This window comes from Zerene cesonia, chromosome 14 (genome assembly GCF_012273895.1).
Source record: "Zerene cesonia ecotype Mississippi chromosome 14, Zerene_cesonia_1.1, whole genome shotgun sequence".
Classification (NCBI taxonomy): domain Eukaryota; kingdom Metazoa; phylum Arthropoda; class Insecta; order Lepidoptera; family Pieridae; genus Zerene; species Zerene cesonia.
Window position 1 is genome coordinate 1516778 of NC_052115.1, and position 12460 is coordinate 1529237.

The window sequence follows — 12460 nt, forward strand, 5'->3', positions numbered from 1 at the left end:
TAAGACTGTTGGCGCTTTTGAAAGTCCAGAAGATATAATTTAAGTTTATTTTTAAAAGTGTATAAACTTTTTTATTATTTACTTAAATACAATTTACTCCAACAAAAAATGAATTTAAATCATAAAAAACGACTAAACATTATAAATAATAACCCGAAAATCCGTACCCTGGCCCAAAAGGCCGCACAACTTTAGTTGAAATTATATTTTAGATGTTCACCACAATGCGCTTTTGTTGCAGCCAAAATTACTGCGGCTAAACCACATCGTCTCTTTACAGCGCTAGCCTATCTCAATTAATGGGAATGTAAAATTTAACTAACCGCGATGTTTGAGGATGGCTTAATAATTTTGCCGAAAATATCTAAATATTATGCACGTTGCATAAAACCGAATTAGATGTGATGTTGCGTTAATTAAAATGCTGTTTGTGGGGTTTAAGGGAATACAGAGTATGTGGGGTTTTATCATGATAATATTGTTCTATCTGAAAGGTGGAAGACAAAGCGATGTGCGGAAATATGTCAAACTGTGTGCATTAAATAAGTTCTGTTACAGAAGAATTTGAGAAACTTACGAGAGATAAGAAACTCAATGATTTCGTTATATTCAATCGTAGACGCTGAAAGAAATGAAGTTAAAATACTTATAGTAGAAACTTTAACAATTGCTAATATGATCTAAAGAAAATTTAGGCTTTGTGTTATACATAGCTGTAGGGCTGAATTTGCTTAACAGTATAAGCTAATATGGATCTTAATTGTTTGATAATAATATTGAAATTACAATGAAATTCTACTATACAATAGTTATATAAACTATATATTATACTCAGCAGAAATAGCTTTACGAACATTTATAATTTATTAAACAATGTATTTCCATACAAGCGCTAGACTTCTGGTTGAATAAATAAACGTATAAGTTTGTCTTTGAACCAATAAGAGCTGAATTAGATCGGCCGATGTCGTAACGAAATGTTTGTTATGAATTAAGTAATTTATAAATTACAGGGCATGTAATTTACTCTTGTATGTTAACTGTTAATAGATTATATTGTTCCGCCGCGGTCGCTCAGACCGGCACGGGGAGTGACAGTTTAATAACACTAAATCAAGTATCGCAGTGGAGGGTTAATATGATCGAGTTTATATATTATTATTTTGTTTTATGCGAGGGTTAATTATGGGACGCGTTGTATTTTATTTTAGATGAGATTATATTTTTTGATTTCGTTTTGTTAATATTAGGCGTGAATGGGGTGTGGTATTTCTTTTTTGATATTTTATAATACGGTTAATACGTGCTAAAGCTTCATTTTTATATTAAAATTTCCAACAAAGAATACTTATTATAAAAACTCTTAATTCTATAATTGCTTATATAATAACAACAACATATGTTTCGTTATTTAAAGGAAATTACAACAATCACAAATATATTTGCGCGGATAAGCATAGTCTGGTTATTTCATATAAATTATGAATAATCAATAATTAACAAAAATTGTATCACACCATAATTCATGACTTACTGGTGCGTGCTTAAAAAGCTATGAACTTTTTCTGCCTCTTCGTTGGCTTATAAATATGTAAATGCTGGATAAAATATAGAATTAAATTAATAATTAATTTAATTACTAGCTATATTTACTAATATAATATTATAAATGCGAAAGTTTGTAAGGATGTGTGTGTGTTTGTTGCTCTTTCACGAAAGCACTACTGAACCGATTGCAATGAAATTTGGTACGTAGATAGCTGGACAACTGGAATAACATATACGCAATTTTTATCCAGATATTCACATTGGATAACGGATTTTGAAGGTTTTTTTTTTATATATATAGAGGGATTCGACGGGAGGGTTTATACCTATATGTAGAAAAACACACATTAAACTACTCCAAATTTGACGCGTGTGAAGCCGCGGGCTAAAGCTAGCTAGAGTTCTACTAAGAGCATATGTATGATAAGCGTGATGTATTTAGTTTGTAAATCCATAAAAATTTTAGTTATAGGTGTTGAATAAACAAACATTAAACATAACATTTAACATCCCAAAAAAATAAAGCAAACGAAAATTGGACTCTTTCAGTAATTAACAAAAGACATTTAAAAAAAAATCAAATAAATACGCAATGTCGATGAACAAAAATAAATATGTCAGGGGACACCCGGATTTGAACCGGGGACCTATCGATCTGCAGTCGATTGCTCTGCCACTGAGCTATATCCCCGATGAAAGCCTCTTTCAAAATACAATTTAGGTTTTCAGGATAAAACAAAACATCATCCATCCGATTCCTGCTAATATTAAGTGTTTTATGAATATATGTTTTTTCTTTCCAAGCAACATTTCCAGAAACGCAGGAGGTTATTCGACTGCATTTTTTTTTTGGTTTCTCGGCAATTCGCTGGTGTGAATCTTTTTGTATTTGTTAGGATACTTAGGTCCCATTTTAGAATCTGTAGTTGTACTTCACACCAGGAATGTCGATAAACTATTTTTGAAGAAAATTAAAGAATATAACAGCTGATTGGGTGTGTGAAATCTGGTACAGACATAGATTATAATGTGGATTAGCACATAGACTTTTATCCTAGAATTACGCGGGTAAAATGGCGGGCACCTTATAGTTAAACCATTAATTGATCCCTATTTAGCTTTAGACCGTGGCTTCGCACGCATTAAATTCGAAGTAAAACCCCTTTCCCCTCTCTTTTTTCCTATTTATTAACATTGTATGTGGTAGTCGAGCACGCTTCGTCCGAATTGGGCCCGCTCGCACCGGGGAAGTACCACACCCCCACAAAAGACCGGCGTGAAATAGCATTCTGCTGTGTTTCGTTCGGTGAGTGGGGGAGCCGGAGGCCCATATCCTTATCCTTCCCCTTCCCAGTCCTTTCCTTTATTCCTCTCGTCAATCCCTTCTTGATCCCTTCCCAATTTAAAGTCGGCAATCCATTTGTAGAGGCGTAAGGTCTGTAATCGACTTTACGCCTCTACAAATGTTCATGGGCGGTGGTAGCGCTTACCATCAGGCGTCCCACCAGCTCCATTGCCGACTGTGACATAAAAAAAAACCTCCTCTTGAATCACTCTATATATTAAAAAACTCCATCAAAGTATGTTGCGTAATTTTAAAGATTTAAGCTATGCATACACGCAGACGGCGGAAAGCTACTTAGTTTTATACTATGTAGTGATGAAATATCTTATACTAACATACTGGCATTCCGCCCCTGCTCCGTACGTCACGTATGGTCACGTACCGTACGCCCGTGGTACGTTTTATCTTTCCATAAGAACCCTCTTGGGCCATAACGACAACCTAAAAAAAAAACATTAGCGGAAGTGGTCGAGCCGTTCTCGAGTAGCGACACATTTAATGTATTATTTTTTTATGCAGATTTTTCGTGCCTTGTAAAAAATTGCTACCCACCAACCTCTTTTCGCTGTACACAGTCGGATAAACCAGTAATAGATGTAAGCTTAAAAGCTTTCGAGCTTATATTAGAAGCTTCATGTATTAAAACAGCGCTTTAGTTAAAGTGAAAAATCATGTTTCATTGCCGTTTACTGAAAGGTTTGGGTTATTAAGATAAATTAGCTGAACCGTAAGTAATGCATTTAATTTTTTAGGTTTTCTTGACAAAATTATGTTAATAGATACATTATATTGATTGAATTTTAATTACAGACTATTTAACGGACTATCAAATATTCTTTAACACGATGTTTCGTAATCTGTAATGTAATGAGTAAATCGCGATTAAAACCCGGTAAAAAAGGTCTTTAATTTCTAAATTTATGGTAAAATGGCCTCAATAGGTTACTTTCGATAGAATTGTTTAGAAAATGGATGAACACATGTAACAATGTACAAAGGGTATTTGTATTGATAGTAAGTTTCATAAAAGAAAGACGAGTGAAGTTTTCTATGTTTATTCTCTCTTTGCTTCGGTGTAGTCGCATCCTGGTCTATGAAACGAGTGAACCATTTTGAGTATGAATTTAATTTTTGGTTTTATAACATTGAAATGCGATATAAATTAGAATTTTTAGGAGGATAAATAGAAAGGAGGGGCTAGGCGTTGCTACCGGTTTGGCAAAATGACTCGGCAATGATGATAATTTTCCAATCATTAAAAATTTCTCAATACGAGTATGATACAATTGATTCCATATAATATCTTGGCATTTTGAAGCTAATCAGATGTTATTTTCATCAAGTTCGTTTTAAAACCAAACTCGTATTATATACATACACTAGACGCTGGTCCCGGCTCCGCCCGGATATCCAAAGATTCCTGTTTTCCCAAGGGAGCATTGAATCAGGATAAAAAGTATCATATCACCTATACCCTATCTGTACAGCAAATTTCATCAAAATCCGTTCTGTAGTTTCGGCGTGATTAACGGACAAACATCCAAACAAACAAACTTCCACACTTATAATATTAGTGTGAAGTCGCTTATGTACTCATAATATTTAATTTAACACATATAAATACGTTGAAATGTTTATATGTTTTATTTTTCTAATTATTTATTAGCTGTTCGCCCCGGCTAGCGGTTCCCCACAGAATTTTTTTTCCCCAATGAAATTTAAAAGCTTTAATCTTATTTTTGCACCCACAAATTTATTGTAATTATAATAATAATTTGTATATATGAAATTAAAGTTGCAGTATTAACATGAGTTTAATTTATATGTGTTGATATCTATTTACTTCTAAACTACCATTATATGATACTAACTATATATTACCTATATAACTGGGATACACAAAGCTGGCTTCATTGAAAATCGCGTGCTCGGGGATTGAGCCTTCAATCTACGGAGCGTAAACAAAAAGCTATGGCTTATACACTATGTGTACGGTTTTAGGCGTTTAGTAGGTTGCGACTTGCGACAGCAGTCGCAATATAATCTATTTTTAATCAATCTCATCAAAATATATTAGGAATGTCGTTGTATTGATACAAATGCTCAAAGCCCATATCTTTTTCCTTCCCTTCCCAGTCCTTTCCTTTATTCCTGTCGCCAATACTTTCTTAATCCCTTCCCAAAAAGTCGGCAATACATTTGTAGAGGCGTAAGGTCTGCAATGGACCTTATGCCTCTATAAATGTTTATGGGAGGTGGTAGCGCTTACCATCAGGCGACCCACCAGCTCCATTGCCGACTGTAATATAAAAAAAAATGCTGGAGGCCCGTCCTTTACTTACCCTGTCCAGTCATTTCCTGTGTTCCTCTCGTCAATCCTTTCTCCATCTTTTCCCATGTAAAGTCGGCTATTCATTTGTAGACCTTCCGCCACTTCAAATTACCGTCTCACGCTCAGTCGCCCAGTACGTGGTCTTCATCTAGAGCCCATCTGCCGAAGCGGCCATCGGTTTTACAGGCAATGAGCCGAGCCCATTGCCACTTCAACGTGCTAATCCGTTGAAATAAGTACTAAAATTACTGAGATACGCAATAACGTTGTAATTTAATTAAATGGATATGCGTATATTAAATTAATTAAATGGATATGCGTATATTCAAATCCGATGACTAATTATAAATGCAGTGTAAAATAAAAATCTTTACGATTGACACAATACTAATATTAATATTGCTATGACTATAATATTACGATGACTATTTACTTAATGAATGTTTTATCATTAATTTCCATCATACTTAGTACGAATTTTTGATGTCTTAGTGCATCATTAAATTAAATTAATTAAATTAAATTTGTCTATTAAATCAAACACTTAAAATAACCTTATAGCTAAATACATCACGGTAGCAATACCAATATGTATCAAACAATTAAAGGTATTGTTCAATAAAACATTCTCATGTACAACATTTATCTACTTTTAACAAAATCATATATGCTGAGCGTCTGTATGTCGATCCATCGGCTCAACAAAGGAGGTTTAAGAAGACGCGATTAAAAGTCGGCAGTGTATCGGAATCCTTACCCATTCACGAGTTTAGAGTAACTACTTTCAGGCCCCTTTGCGTTTGGGCGTCACGTTTTTTAAATCATCGTCGTTCGGCTCCCGCATACAAATCAAATATTTGAAAGTACAGACAACAAATAAAAGCGATCACGCTTTTTAACCGACGCTGGCTAAATGTCGGAGGATTCTCTGAGGAGTACTTTTTTATTTTTCGATTTGGAATATCAAGTTGTTCTTCATCGGGCAAATTTTTTCCATTTCTGTTCACCAGTTTCTTTGCTACACCATTTCATTTATGGAAGTACAGTTTTATTGTTAGTTTAATCTATACAAATATTACAATGCTGAAGAGTTTCTTTGTTTGGTTGAATGCGCTAATCTCAGAAACTAATGGTCGAATGTGAAAAATTATTTCAGTGTTAGACGGTACTTTTATTGAAGAAGGCTTATATATTATGTGTTATGTACCACGGGCGAAGCCGGGGCGGAACCCTATATAACTATATTATAACTGTAAGGCATCCGTTATACATAAAATAATAAACGCTGTTTCTAAGGACACATACATCACTACATAGTATAAAGCGAAATCGATTCCCGCCTCTGTTTGTATGTTTAAATCTTTAAAACTACGCAACGGATTATATGTATAATAACATCTATTACACTACGCCAAATTTAACGCATGCGAAGCCGCGGGCATAAGCGGGCGTAAGTCAATTAATATAGGATACATAATTATCAATTCAATGGGTGTGTTAGTTTATTTACACTATATTAAATTAACACGTTTTTATTTAAGATTTAAAGACGCATTCAACATTATAGTAAAGTATGCTTTCCTTATAAAATGAAATTTTAACATAAACATTACTTAACAGAAATAAGTCTTGTTTAATTTAATAATTTAGGTACAACGTTAAAGGGTCTGTTAGCGTTATTGTAATATTTTATTAAAAGGTACTTTATATCGTTGAAAGTATTTATTTAATTTAGCTGTTCATTATCACACTTTATCATGCTGAATCTCTATTGTCCAGCAAAATATAAAAATAACATTTTTATTAAGCAAACAACTTTTCCATGTTAAAAGCTCTGATTTTTTTATTAATAAAACTTATAACAGGCTAGGATGGTTTGGAGTAACAAGCCAAAAAAACCAATCAAATGGAGAACCTCCTTCATTTTAAAAGTCGATTAATAAAAATAAGTTGGTAACGCCAATATTATTAAAATAGTGAATTAAAATTAAATGTTTATTATTTTGTGGTGTAATCCAACTACCCTCCTTACATGCGAGCACAACCAATCACCGCACGCCTTTAAAGTACCCGCAACGTCCCTATTGGACTTAGTGACTCATATACGTCACACAGTCTGCATCGATCTTCCGTGACGATCGGATCTCAATAACCGCCGGAGTGCCTTCATGTGGCCTCTAGATATTTCGTGCATAATTCGCATACCGCCGGAGAGCCTTTATGAGGCTTTCTTGTCACCGCATCAATCGAAGAGATCTTTCATAAAGATCGTAACCCGCAACCGCCGGAGAACCTCCACGAGGTTCTCTAGATATCTCAGGCATTGTGCTAGTGTAACCGCCTTCCCATTTGGTCGCGCTGAACCGCCGCGTGTGTGTGTGTGGAGTGAAGGACTGGATCTGGTCTGCCTGGCCCGAGCTGGAGGACCCTTGACCGCGTGGTGCTGTGCCGCGTGCTTGCTTGGACGCTACTCTCTCAGACGAGGTATGTGCCGTGTGTTCCCGTTTTTCCCTTTTTCGCTATACCACGTGCAACGAAAATTCCCGCCAAAAGATCTTAACCGAATACAAAATGAAATAATAAAGGTCTGTTATTCGCACCATACAAAAATATCAAAGGGTGAAGCGATCCGTTTATTCGAGTGTACAGAAAAATTGCATCGATTTCGAAATGGCGCTTAGCGTTCTCACGTACGAGTGCTATGGAGATAGCTTTATGACCGTGCCACGTAATATTTTATGCATATACATATGCTGATTGTATTTTGAGAATAAAATATTTAACGACTTTTGTGTCTTTAATTTGTTTTGATAGGACAGGTTTTGTTTCAACGACGTTCCTTAATCGACTCTCATTCGTAGCGATTTTGAACGATCTTATTAGCTTTACCTGTGTTTGTACTGGATCGAACCTGCGGAAAATGCATGTCATAAAATATATTGAATTGTAATATCAATACGTACAGGCTTGTACATATTTTCCGACTAATATTTAAAACGCGAATGTTTGTAAAATTGTATGAATGTATGTTATTCTTTCACGCCAAAACCTTGTTGGAAACTGTTTTAAAATTTCCCTTTCCTCAACTGGGAAGGTTTTCCATTCCTTCTTTCCTATTTTTCCTTTCCCCTTAAAAGCGGAAATGGCAGAGGTACTACCTCTGCGAATGTTCATGGGCGGTGGTGATCGGTTACCATCAGGCAAACCACTAGCTCAGTTGCCCGCTATGACATAAATAAGGAATACACAAGAAACTCCTTCACATATGTTCTAACTTCCTTTTTTATTTTTATGTATCAGTAGAATATAAGCTACTATTACTACCACTAACAAATATTTACCAGGTTCTCAATATGATCACAGTAGATCAAAACATGATGTAAATAATCTCGAAATATGAAGTAATTTGGCAAAATAGTTACGTCCCTACTGCCCTCTTAATATTGTCTATGGCTATAATAAGAGGGAAGATTCTCGAAGGGGAAATTAATTGTATATTAATTACTTATTAATCTGATTGATTTATACGTCTGTTTACGTGTTACTGTTTATAAGATTGCTCTGTTGCTTAGCTTAGGAATTTTTGGAATTCTAGTAGTTGTAACTGTTCAATAGTAGATAGATAGATACTCGTAGATAGATAGATAATTCTTTATTGCACCCAATATATATGTATATATAAATAAAAACATAGATAAAGCACAAATGGCGGTCTTATCGCTTGGTAGCGATTTCTTCTAGACTACTTAATAAAATAGAAACGATAAACATTTTAAAAGAGGAGGAAAATTAAGGTTTTAGGAAAAAAACAAACCCCTGTTATACCTAGATTCCGTCATTAATTAATTAAAGTAGAAATTAGAATAGATAGTTAGTACATGTCTACGTTTAATTTATATTTATAATAATAAAATATATTTTTTTTTAAATAATAATAAATATTCATTTTGATAGCAGAAGCGGGACTGATAAAAAAATAACATTAGAAATAACTTCCACCCACTTTTTACTAGTCAATAATAACACATCAGCAAGTAATGAGCACACCAGTGCTTTTACCCTCGACAAGCTGTTCGCCCCGGCGTCGCACGAGGTACATTTATAACCTTGGTCCACTCAGTAAAGGTGCACCCTTCTAGAAGCGAAATAATTATTGTCATCAATCCAGGAGGTTTTGTGTTAAACATAACGTACATACAAAAAAACAAATGTTTTGTCTTTATACTATTTGTTTAAATGTTAACCACACATGTCGTCCTCTCTATTTTTTTTCTAACTATATAAACATTATTTATGTAAATTATGAATACTATGACAATTTAATTACACATGATTTATAGTTGATAAAAAACAATGCTCCATACAAATCAATTTCTCTAAAATATGAATGCCAAGTTATAATTTACAATGTACATAACAAATAATGTAACTCAAATATCCGTCTAAGTAAAGTTAAACAGCAGCTGAAACCAATTAGACAGGACCTAGCTCTCGGCCACGAAAATGCATTTTCATCTTGTTTACCTATTATCTGGAATATGCTGGAAAGTTCTCGACACTTGGGGATTATGCGAACTATCCTGTCTGTTTCGTTATTGCTCTGAGGCGTTGTTTTGTTTAATTTGACGTTTATTTAAATCATAAATTATATTCTTTTTTGTTTCACCACAGAGTAATAAGACTTGGAAGATGATGTAGGATTGCACCAGCGTCGTTGTTAATAACTCAATAATAATTAAGAATTTAATAATTAACTATGTTAATTCACATATTATATAATTATTACAGAGACTTGTTCATTATTTTAATTATTACCCAGAGTCTACGGTCATTACTTTCAATTAGGACTGCTTTAGGTTCTTTCAAGATCTTTACGTTTAAAAAATGTTCTGTAGTGGACATAAAGATACAAAAGATTTCTTTGTAAATATTTCGTGGATTCTAGAAAATTCTTTTTAATGATATAGTCGCGAGGAAAATGCGTTTTGACACAACTGAATTATGGAATTAAACCCTTAAACTTTTAGTGCTATATTTTGATGGTCCTCTCATAGGTTTAAAGGTTCATTTAATATGTGACTATATTACTATGAAAATGCATTAAATTCAATGTTTAATTTTGTACTGTTATGTGGAGAATAAGATTTGAAAATAGTGTTTTAATTCATTTACACGAAAACCTGCCCTGTCTTCGGTTTTGCGCGCGTAGTCAAAGGGAATTGTCCTTAGAATGAGATGTTTCACCGCAACAAAAAGTACCCTTTATCACTCTCTAGCCTCCTAACTAGGAAGTTATCTATGTCCAAACGTGGAAATTATATCATTTAATCGTTCCGTTGTTACGAAAAACAAAGACAAACAAACAAATTCAATTTATGCGGGCAAAGCCGCGATCGGAAGGATAGTTAAGAAATCAATTATACCTTCTTATTCTGTGGTGAGGATTTTTATTAAGATTTGAAAATGAGTGTCGCATAGGTATTTCAAGCACCTTTCAAGTATTTTAATCATGATAAAATTTCAGAAATTTAAAATTACATTTACGGTTTTTAACGTGATTTATTTATAATGATATGCTTTAAAGGCGTCCGTAAGCGCTTTTTAATTTATAGTAGTATACTCACGTTTCATTAACTAAAAAACACATACAATAAAAATAATATAATTAAATGACATATTTCTCTCACGAGTGTACTTCCATACAAGGTCTGCAAAGGTCCTCTCGGGAGGCTGTAAAATAAAACAAGAACCTGCTTCAAACTAATTAAACAGTAATTTCATGTTGCCTCCCATATTATAGCCGAATTGGATAACTTTGTTCCAAAAAATATTTTTTCTTTCTTCATTCTCAATAAAGATTGTACGATTTTAGACGTAGATTTTTCTGGATGCTTATTGAATATAGGAAAAGTTAAATAATAGGAACAAAAGCTTTAAAACATATCAATGTTATTTCTTTAGAGCACGCGGGCGAAGCCGCAGTTAGCAGCTAGTGCTCCATCCACGTTATAAATTAACGAAAACATATTTATAGCGCATTACATTTAGTGAACACGAACCTTAAACACTTTATATTAGCAGGGATAATAGCTGGTTGGATGGCGGTACAAGCATTGGGGAAAGGTCCAATAATCCAAATAAAACATGGCTGCTGGAAATGAGAGGGAAATATTTACTCAAATACATTTTTTGATTCATTATATATTTGCTTCATTGAAATAAACGCTTCATAGTTTTATGTATTTACTAGCTGCGACCCGCGGTTTCACCCGCGTAAGTCCGTATCCCTTAGGATATCGATATCGAGATTAAAAGTTGCCTATATGTTAGTCCAGTTGTTCAGCTACGTACCAAATTTCATTGCAATCGGTTGAGTAGTTTATGCGTGAAAGAGCAACAAACGCACACACATCCTTACAAACTTTCGCATTTATAATATTAGTCGGATAGGACTAGTAGGATTGCATTTATATCTTTTTATGAGCTAGCTTTCCATCTAATACCTACAGTAGAATAAGTATAAAATAATCTTGTTAACACCACACTACAGAAGATACAGAAAAAAAACAAAAAAAAAGTAAAAAAAAAGAAAGAAAAAAGAAATCAAATTGTATTTTATGTATGTGTTTTGTAGCATATTTCATACAGAACCCAACAGGTTTTTGCGTGAAGGACTAACGAACATACATACAAACTTTCTTGCTTATAATATTAGTATATCACTCTCGTCATCACACCTCTCAACCCTAAAATACATCCGCTTGTGGAGCGTGAGAAATCAATATATAAGCATACACTCCAAACACTTAACCCTCCTTCGGGCGCAGTTGGGTAAATATAGCCCATAATTGTTACACAAATAAGGTTTATAAATACCCTTTTTAGTATGGATACATCTTATACCATTGGTGTAATGCTGATTTTTAATGAAATAAAATATGAATTTATTTGTAGTTAATAAAACAATGTTATATGTATAAAATAAAATAAACGATAACTTTATTTGTCTCTGCACAACAACTTAGTACATGGTGAACTTAATATCTAGTGTTGTGAGAGACTGGTACCTGAAATAGGTTTTAAAAGAACCTGGGGTACATGTCACCAAAATATACGTTCATATATCAAGAAACCAAGAAAGGCGATCTATGTATGTTTTATCTATCTTTCTTATAACTTTTGCTTATCTAAATGATGATAATATGATAATTTTGGACGTTGATTATAATTCATTA

General features: G+C 33.8%; 1 non-coding gene across 1 annotated transcript; it reads right to left on the reverse strand.

Annotated features, from left to right (window-relative positions):
• Positions 1-2167: 2167 nt before the first annotated feature.
• Trnac-gca lies at positions 2168-2239 on the reverse strand. Its single transcript has one exon. It is a non-coding gene; the product is annotated as a tRNA-Cys (tRNA).
• Positions 2240-12460: the final 10221 nt, after the last annotated feature.